This window comes from Palaemon carinicauda, chromosome 7 (assembly GCF_036898095.1).
Source record: "Palaemon carinicauda isolate YSFRI2023 chromosome 7, ASM3689809v2, whole genome shotgun sequence".
Classification (NCBI taxonomy): Eukaryota; Metazoa; Arthropoda; class Malacostraca; order Decapoda; family Palaemonidae; genus Palaemon; species Palaemon carinicauda.
In genome coordinates this window covers 126,894,461-126,904,460 of record NC_090731.1, presented here as the reverse complement: position 1 = coordinate 126,904,460, position 10,000 = coordinate 126,894,461, and positions in this window count along the sequence as shown.

Genomic DNA, 10,000 nt, shown 5'->3' with positions numbered 1-10,000 from the left:
TTAAATTCTCTCTCTCTCTCTCTCTCTCTCTCTCTCTCTCTCTCTCTCTCTCTCTCTCTCTCTCTCTCTCTCTGACAAAACTAAAGCAAATAAACACTCTTTCTCTCTTGCGGTTTGACAAAACAAGTAAATAAACACTCACTCTCTCACTCTCTCACTCACTCACTCACTCACTCTCTCTCTCTCTCTCTCTCTCTCTCTCTCTCTCTCTCTCTCTAATGACAAAGTTAAAGCAAATAAATGTCTCGATGTAACAATACTAAGACAACTCTCTCTCTCTCTCTCTCTCTCTCTCTCTCTCTCTCTCTCTCTCTCTCTCTCGATTTGGCAAAACAAAAAATTAATTTAGAATAAAATTAATCCTCCACAACCGCACCGGTTAACAGTTAACAGTGAGAAAAACAGAAATGTTATTTCAGGTCCTTATCAGTGCGAGGGGAGAGCGAAGATGCAAGCATAAAATATACACAAAATGAAATGTCGTTACTATGTACGATCGTGTGACACATGGTTGGTACATTGTTCCCCCCCTAAAAGTGACATACAGTACATGCTAAATGGGGCACCCTGATCTGGAGTAGTAGTAGCAAAACTGCAGTTGATGAGCGGCAGTGAGTGGCTTTAGAAGTCATTGGTTGGGGCACGAGCGAGTGGTGGATGATGGGTGGCTTTGTATCTGCTCCTGCTCGTCACTGGGTAGGCGTGTGTGTCCTACGGCATTCATAGGCGTGTGTCCTACGGCATTCATAGGTGTGAGTGTCCTACGGCATTCATATGCGTGTGTGTCCTACGTCATTCATAGGCGTGTGTGTCTTACGGCATTCAGCCCGGCTTCGGTTGACGCTGAGTAGGTGCCTTCTTCGTCAGGAGTGGAGGTGTTAGTGGAAGTCTTAAAGGTCGTGAAGTGGCTGTTCATAAGGGCGTCGGCTTTGGTCATCAAGTCTTTTATGGGTAAACTATCGGGTATGGCAGCACGCACATGTTCTGGTAAACGGCTTACCCAAGGGGCACAAAGTAGGTTCACCTCACGAGGAGAGCCGTCTGCGGCAGGTTGCAGGCGAGTGATACTGGTCATTTTCCCGAGGGTGAGGGAAGCCCTTTAGTTCCCCAACGGTGTTTGAGAGAGCTGAAAAAGCTTTGCTGTACGGGCGACTGGCGACGGAGAGTACTGCTGCAGAAGGTATGTTCTGAGGGCATCATAGTAATGGTGAGGTGGGGGGGGGGGGAGGCGGGAGGAACGAGTCCCTCCGGGGTCACCAATGTGATGGGCCGAGAGAATGTTGTGACTCAAATGCAGGATGAAAACAACTGATTAACTATATTACACACCATCCATTTTTATATACATAAATTTCAGGCAAAAAGGGCACAAAAGACATAACAGGCAATTTCCTGTTTAACCGACACCGCACCGGTTAACGGTTAATGTTGAGAAAAACAGATATCATATTTCAGGTCCTTATCAGTGCGAGGGGGAGAGCGAAGAAACAAGCAAAATATATACACAAAATGAAATGTCGTTACTATGTACGATCGTGTGACACACGGTTGGTACAATGTCGACGGATATAGTGTCGATTGGCAAAATGCAGACATCCGTTTGAAGAGGACCCAATGTCGACACTAAGATCTTATCACTGATAACAACTTGATATATGATAAGGATAGAATTAAGAATAACCATTTTTATTCTCTATGCTAATAATTTCGTTTAAACCATTCTGTCTTTGTAGTTATTACATTAGAAAACTATAGTTAACGCAATTTAGATGGAAATGAAGATTTCACAACTTCAAGAGGAGACGCCACTAATCTTCATGATACTGAAGACATTAGTATTTACTTAACGTGTAACAATCAAAGCATGTTAGAAACCTATTCAAAATGACTTTGCGATGTAACGTTTGATTCTCTTCTTTTAGGGAAGCATTTACTACAAATAACAAAACGCTAACTAGCAAAAAGGATGAGCCAAGCTTAAGAGTTTATTTTGATTTCTTTTCAGAGACGACTATTTGTACTCAACCTCAATCCATGATGATTATTTAGGAACCGTTATCAATAATAAAAGCAAGACATTTGTGAAATCTATTTGTCATCCCATCTTGGTCAATGTCTGCTGTGCAAAATTCAGCCATCGTATTTAAAATGTTGTTATATTATAACCAGTAATGAATTCATCATAAAGCAATTTCAAGCATAGGCATCTGTTCCTCCTGATTACGCCTGATTTTTTTTTGGGGGGTGGGTGGGTGGGGGGGATGAACTTCTTACCGCTTTAACGGAATGAAAATAATGTAAAAAGTGCAATTGACGAGTGGCATGATTCTTTAACATAAGAATGGTGATTAAGCATGCGTTTTTTGAAAAATTGGTGAACACTAAACAAGAACAAGCACCCACAAAAATGGTTTTAACACAACTAACCAATGCGAGAGAACCTAGAAGGAAAAATCTTAGAATCAGTGAGATTTAAGAACCTGGTCGTAATAATTCATTTGTACATATATCTATCGAATTCCGGTTTTCTATACTTAGAATTGAAATCAACACATTTTCACCATCGTAGCTAATTGGTAGATTTGTAACTTGGCATTCGATTAATGATGAATTTTTCGCATTTAAACGTGTTTTTTCGAATCCATGTCAACTGGTATGTGAACTTCATTTGTTATAAATATTATTCATACATTTGATGTATTCCATGAAAATCTAAAAGCAATCTGCTCAATGGAGGAGATATCTAATAATCTGAAAGTGCTAAGTGATACATTATTGGCAGGGCAGCTGGTGGAAAAATCTTCTGAATCAGGCAGAGGCTAGGTGATACAATGATTTATTATTATTATTATTATTATTATTATTATTATTATTATTATTATTATTATTATTATTATTGCATTTCCACCCATCAACATCTTAATAAATATTATTATTATCATCTATTTTACTATGGCAGTGGATGCTTTTGTTTATGTTGCTGTTATATTGTCCCTGTAAATCCTATATGAAGTAATTAAAATTCAATGACTTGATTAGTTTCTTTTGAAAAGTAAAAGGTACATAAGGAAATATAAGCATACTGAAAACCAAGAAAAAGGTTAACATAAAATACAAGTTTAATCAGTACTAGTTTAAGAAAATTTCACTTCGAAAACACTTCTATTAGATCCACAGATCTTCAATATAGCAATAAAAATATTCAAACGATCAGGAATAATCACCTCAGATGTAACAACCACATTGTCGAATAAGGAAAGAAGACACAATGCATTTAACTAACTGGGCGGCCAGATGTCTTATTCGATTAACTCCATATCGTTCCTTTCCCTTCCTTTGTTATCTTCAACACTGGTCTCCCTTCCCCCTCACCTACGTTCCCTCACCCGTGGAACGGGCTCTATTCTATCACACCCGTAAACTTTCAAACAAAAGAAGAGTTTATTAGTGGGTGGCAGAATCACTTTCGGCGTGGGCACTGGCCATGACGCTCGCAGTTTATTATTCTGCTGTAATAAGGGTCGTAAATAGGCACTGATTTGTTACTGAGGAGTCCATGGAACGGGATTTTCCTATTGTTGTAGAATTATACTTTGGTGGTATGCGAATGGCCTTATCTTGGTATAGATTTTTATTATATATATGAAATATTTTGTCTGAACAATTAAGTATAGAAGACTTAATTTACTTCTTAGGATACTACTATTCACATTATTCGCAGAAAGAAGATATCCTTTCTTTAGATTTGTGCCATTAATGTTTATAGAAGATATTGTTGGCTTCCAACAATAATTTTTTACTTCTTAAGAAAAGGGGGATTTTGCCTTATAACAATGTATTAATTTTATGTATAACTTGATGAGCATCTATTCCTTTTTAACCAACAAAACCGGACCAGAATAAATGTAAAATAATTGTTTGCTGTATGAAATACAGATTGAGTATAAAAGGTGGCTTATAAGGGCAGATAAAATTATATCAGTATTCTATGTAGCTTAATAAAATTATAGAAAATATGTGTAAGATAGTTTATATCAAGTTCATGTTTACTTATTAAGAATTGACCAACAATAACAACAAAGGCAACCATTACTAGTGTACTGTAGGACAAAGTCCTCAGATATGTACAGTGTTCCCCACCACGCTGGCCAGTGTGGATTGATGATGGTGGCCCAGTTGGGAGATCTTTGTCTGATCGCTCATAGAAAACCAACCAAGTATGGGAGTCATTGACTAGTAAGACTTTGCTGACTATGCCTATACAGAAACCCTTTCGCTACGTTAAAGTATCCCCACTCCGAGATGAAATAAAAAACAACCCCTACAAAAATGATAACAAGAATTCATATACATTGTTAGCTTTTCGTAAAGACGAAACTATCGGATTTCCGCCTGTTACCTCTTGACATCGGGATGTCCACCTTTTCTCCGACACTATGCTTCAGCATTGCACTTTCATTAGCCCAAACAAATCTTCCTCTGTTTCAGTGGCAAGGGATTTGTTAAGCTTCTCACCAGATTGATGAACTGGTGTCCTTTCTTCTCCACACAGAGATAGGCGACATAAATGTTCGGCTATGAGGCCGATGTTAGGAGACCTGATGCCCAGATTGACAATATTGAGAGAGAGAGAGAGAGAGAGAGAGAGAGAGAGAGAGGAGAGAGAGAGAGAGAGAGAGAGAGAGAGAGAGAGAGAAACTATTGCATGTTGTAGATATATATATATATATATATATATATATATATATATATATATATATATATATATATATATATATATATATATATATATATATATATATATATATATATGTATATATATATATATATATATATATATATATATATATATATATATATATATATATATATATATATATATATATTGAGAGAGAGAGAGAGAGAGAGAGAGAGAGAGAGAGAGAGAGAGAGAGAGAGAGAGAGAGAGAGAGAGAGAGAGAGAGAAACTATTGTATGTTGAAGATATTTATATATATATATATATATATATATATATATATATATATATATATATATATATATATATATATATATACATATATATATATATATATATATATATATATATATATATATATATATATATATATATATATATACATATACATATATATATATATATATATATATATATATATATATATATATATATATTATATATATATATATATATATATATATATATATATATATATATATATATATATATATATATACAGAGAGAGAGAGAGAGAGAGAGAGAGAGAGAGAGGAGAGAGAGAGAGAGAGAGAGAGAGAGAGAGCCCTATTATGTGTATGTGTGTGTTTCAATCTAATTTCGTTTAAAGCTTTATTCATATATGACTAGCAACTCATAACCAGATTTGTATCTGCTATTTTTGTTCATAAAGATTATTTTTTACGTGACTAATATCGTTTGCATCACTTCCAGCTAATCTGCTTTACTTTTATGGATATGTTTTTCCGTGATCCTACGCACTTTATTTAGTGACGAATTGAGTAGGTTTATTGGGTAGTTAATTTTACGTACTATTCTATATGTGAGTATAAAGGAATCTTGAATTTTGCTTAATGGAATGTGTCTTAATGACCAAGGAAACCCAGGAAATGTTAAACTACTTGTCCAATAAATAATTCTTATTAAAAATTATAGGATTTATACTAAATGAGAAATTTTTCCTTTTTAAAACCCAATATATGAGCAAAATAGAAACAAATTTCTTCATTAATATTATGATTTCCTGAACTGTCACCAATAAGTGAGGGTAATTTGGATAATATAAATTTCTCTCTCTCTCTCTCTCTCTCTCTCTCTCTCTCTCTCCTCTCTCTCTCTCTCTCTCTCTCTCTCTCTCTCTCTCTCTCTCTCTCTATCTTAATATTCTTCATAAAAAATCTAAATGAAGAATTATGGTATAATTGATTGTTAATCATCACCTTTAGCGTATGATCAGAAGCAAAATCAAAAGCTTTAGTGCCTGCACAAGGATGCAGATATTCGAAGTGTGTATTTCAGAATGTTATCAAAAGAAGCATTTCTCGAGATGCAAAAGAAAAGGAGAGTTTGCCATGGAAGCCAGAGGATGATGCTATGGAATGCAAATGAAGGGGAGATGAAAATCGACAAAGAAGTAGAGATGATGAAGAGGGGCAGGGAAACAAAAGATGGTGATGATGGTGATTATGCCCAGTATTTACCAAGAGAGATGATGATGGGACATCCAAGAGTACTGGTGATGGCAGAAAGATGATGATGATGATGATGATGATGATGTAATAAAAGTTCAGGGGTTTAAAGACGGGTTAGACGAACAGGATTTTAATGTTATATAATATTTGATAAACACATATATATATATATTATATATATATATATATATATATATATATATATATATATATATATATATATATATATATATATATATATATACATAGATAGATAGATAGATAGATAGATAGATAGATATATGCTGTATACGTGTTTGTATTTGAGTGTATGTGAACTGTATATATATATACATATATATATATATATATATATATATATATATATATATATATATATATATATATATATATATATATGTGTGTGTGTGTGTGTGTGTGTGTGTATGTGTGTATAGTTCCCTAAGCCCCTAGCAGTATTGCACCGAAACGTATAACTTGAAGAAAGTCAATGATCACTGTCGCATTTATCCTGCTACTGCTGAATAGTGCATGAGTCCCCTTGAGCTAATAAGTCCTAAAATGTCAGTCTCTTACATAGAAGGTTCACTAGCATCATGATGATGCTAATTCAACATACCCCCCTCCCCCCACACCTCTACTGACACTCCCCATTTACCTCTATCCTGACAGTACTCTCTGTCCCGTTGTGGACGTTGAAGCTGCTCCTTCTCCAAAGCTTCTCTCCTCTTTGTTCCCAGTCCTTGCGAATGTATTGTTCTTTACACTAACCTGTTATTTTTCATCCTCTTTAATACTCGTATCATCTTAGAACTATGATTCATCCTTTCACTCACATCGATACTTTGGCAAATCCACTTTACTTATCCGTTCTTGTTATACTATAAAAGCTAGGAAGATCATTTATCTTAACTTCCATCTTTATTCAACTCGTAATTAACTTGTACTTATCATCCCATAAAGGAATGTTGGTTCTGTATTCCTTCCATACATTACAACCCTAATCTCCGAAGACATAGTAAGTCTGCTATTGATCTTCTGAATGCAATCTGGTACCTTTCTTAACTTTAGAATAAAAAGTTCTTGAATCAAAATACTGTTTAAACTTATTATACTATTAACATACCATGGATTTGATTATCTGTCAAAATTTATAAATCGGAAAAGTATTATAAATATCCTATGAAGTTTATGGATCTGAAATGCTCTTATAAGTTTCTCAATCACACGTATCCCGATTCCCCTTCTTCACCAGAATAGTTACTCTTCGTCCATTCCTTGAAATCTTGTCTTCTTCCCATATTTGATACACCCGATTTAGTCAGTCAGTTTCATTATCATCTAAATGCCCAATCACTTGTAAACCTTCTATGCATTTATCCTTGAATCAATTAATTACTCAGTCGATAAATTATTTTTCGAAATATACCTTAATCATTAGCAGTCTGACATTATTCATGATTGTCTTCTCTTCTTTGATTTTTCCAGATCTTCAAAAAAATCATCATCTTCTCCTCCTACGCTTATTGACGCAAAGGGCCTCGGTTATATTTCGCCAGTCATCTCTATCTTGAGCTTTTGAATCAATGCCTCTCTATTCATCATCTACTTTACGCTTCATAGTCATCAGAAATGTAGAATTTTGTCTCCCAACTCTTCTAGTGCCTTGTGAAACCCAGTTAAAAGTTTGGTGAGCTAGTCTCTCTCGCGGAGTGCAAAGAGCATGTCCAAACCATCTCCATCTACCCTTCACTTTGATCTTATCCATACATGGCACTCGCATAATCTCTCTTATGGTTTCCTTTCTAATCCCCTCCTGCCATTCAACTTCTAATATCCTTCTGAGGGCTTTGTTCTCAAATCTGCAAAATCTCTTGGATATTGTTTCATTGCTATACCTTGACTTGTGTCCCTACAGTTATACAGATCTCACAAAACTGATATATAGCAGTGTTTTTTTTTATGTAATTTCAGGTGATTTGATTTCCAAATTTTACTTAACATAGTCATTGTGTGATTTATTTTTTCTAATCTTACATTAAACTCCAATTTTAAAAAACCCTGTATTAGAGATCATAGTTTCTAAATATTTCAATGATTCCATCTTATTAATCTTTTCTCCTTCCAATGATATTGCATATCAAGTCCTCATCATCTTCCTCTCTTTTATTTATATTGAGCCCAACCACATTTGATATTCCATACATTCTGGCAGACCATCATTGCAAATCCTGTGGTGTTCTGCCAATATGGACAGCATCATCGTTACACTCTAGGTATGCTAATTTCCTATTATCAATCCAGTTCATTTCTTTTCCACAATCCAGAACTGTTCTATACTTTATATTTTAAAACCCATGAGGAGAGTAAACAATATAGGTGACAACATATTTCCTTGGACTGTTCACTTGAAATTTATTTGGTAGGATGCCAATAACATTAACTTAGCTTCTTATGCCCATGAACAGACTTAATCAAATTTATATTTTTAAGAGGAATTCCAGAATAACGCAGGACTCTCCACAAAACTGGCCGGTGCACACTATTATATGCTTTTTCATTGTCCAAAGGTACCATCAAGGATGCATTGCTCTACAACATGGCTTAAATTGGAAGTTTGGTCAGTACTACTTCTGCCTTTTGTAAATCCTACTTGTTCATCTCTAAACCTTTCATCAATCTTTCCTCTAGTCTCTTTAGAATAAGTATACTATATATTTTCATGACAAGAAATATAGGTTTGATGTCTTTATAGTTATTGCAACCAGGTAGATAACTTTTATTTTTATTTTTTTTTTATAATTTTCACCAACACTGCTGGCTCCCATTCATCAGGTTTTGTCTCTTCACACCACACCATACAAAACAATCCTTCAAGTATTCTAGGAGTCATCTTCCTTTTTACCAATATAATTTCAATCATATCCCCTCCCCCACTCAAAAAAAAAAAAAAAAAAAAAAAAAAAAAAAAAAAAAAAAAAAAAAAAAAAACGATCTGGCCTCAATAAGCATTTATTGAATTTGTACCGCACGTGTATAACACACGCTCGCACACTGTAATGGTATTATCTGTTTTTCTTATTTTTATACATTGATATCGATCTAGCCTCCCACTGACAACCTGTTTAAGCTTGTATGTTCACGAATCATTGTGTTTGAGTTTTTGTGCTCTACCTGCTTTGAACGGTTTGTATATAAACTCATAATCTCTCAGTTATCACCTAACTGGAGCCTCTGCACATTGGTGACCCCGGAGTAACCAGCTCCCTCCCACCTTCTCCCTCACTGTTGTGTCTTACTGTTTGATAATGCTACCCTCCGACACTGATTCTAATATCAACGTCACACGCTGAAACTACCACCTTTCGTCAATATAGAGACATTCATCTCGGTTTCAGAGCGCCGAGGTACAATTTCCCACTAAGGGCGTAACTTGCACACTCCCAGCAAAGACCCCTTACACAGGCCCTTTCCTCGTGATCCATTGAACTACAAAGTCGCTCATACTGAAAATTCGTAGCAAAGAAGACTGGGCCTCCATTGAATGCCTTAAACCTGCGTATCTCCTACAAGATGACTTGCGCACAGTGCGCCTCTCCTGAGCAGGGTACCCTATTTCCCATCTATGTCTTTTTCAGCAGAGACACATGTACCGCACGTGTATCACACACACTCATACACAGCAACAGTTATTCTTTTTTTTATATATATCGATAACCCTGTCCCCTTGCACTGATAACTTATTTAAGCCTATATTTTCATGAATCATTGTGTTTGAATTTTTATGCCG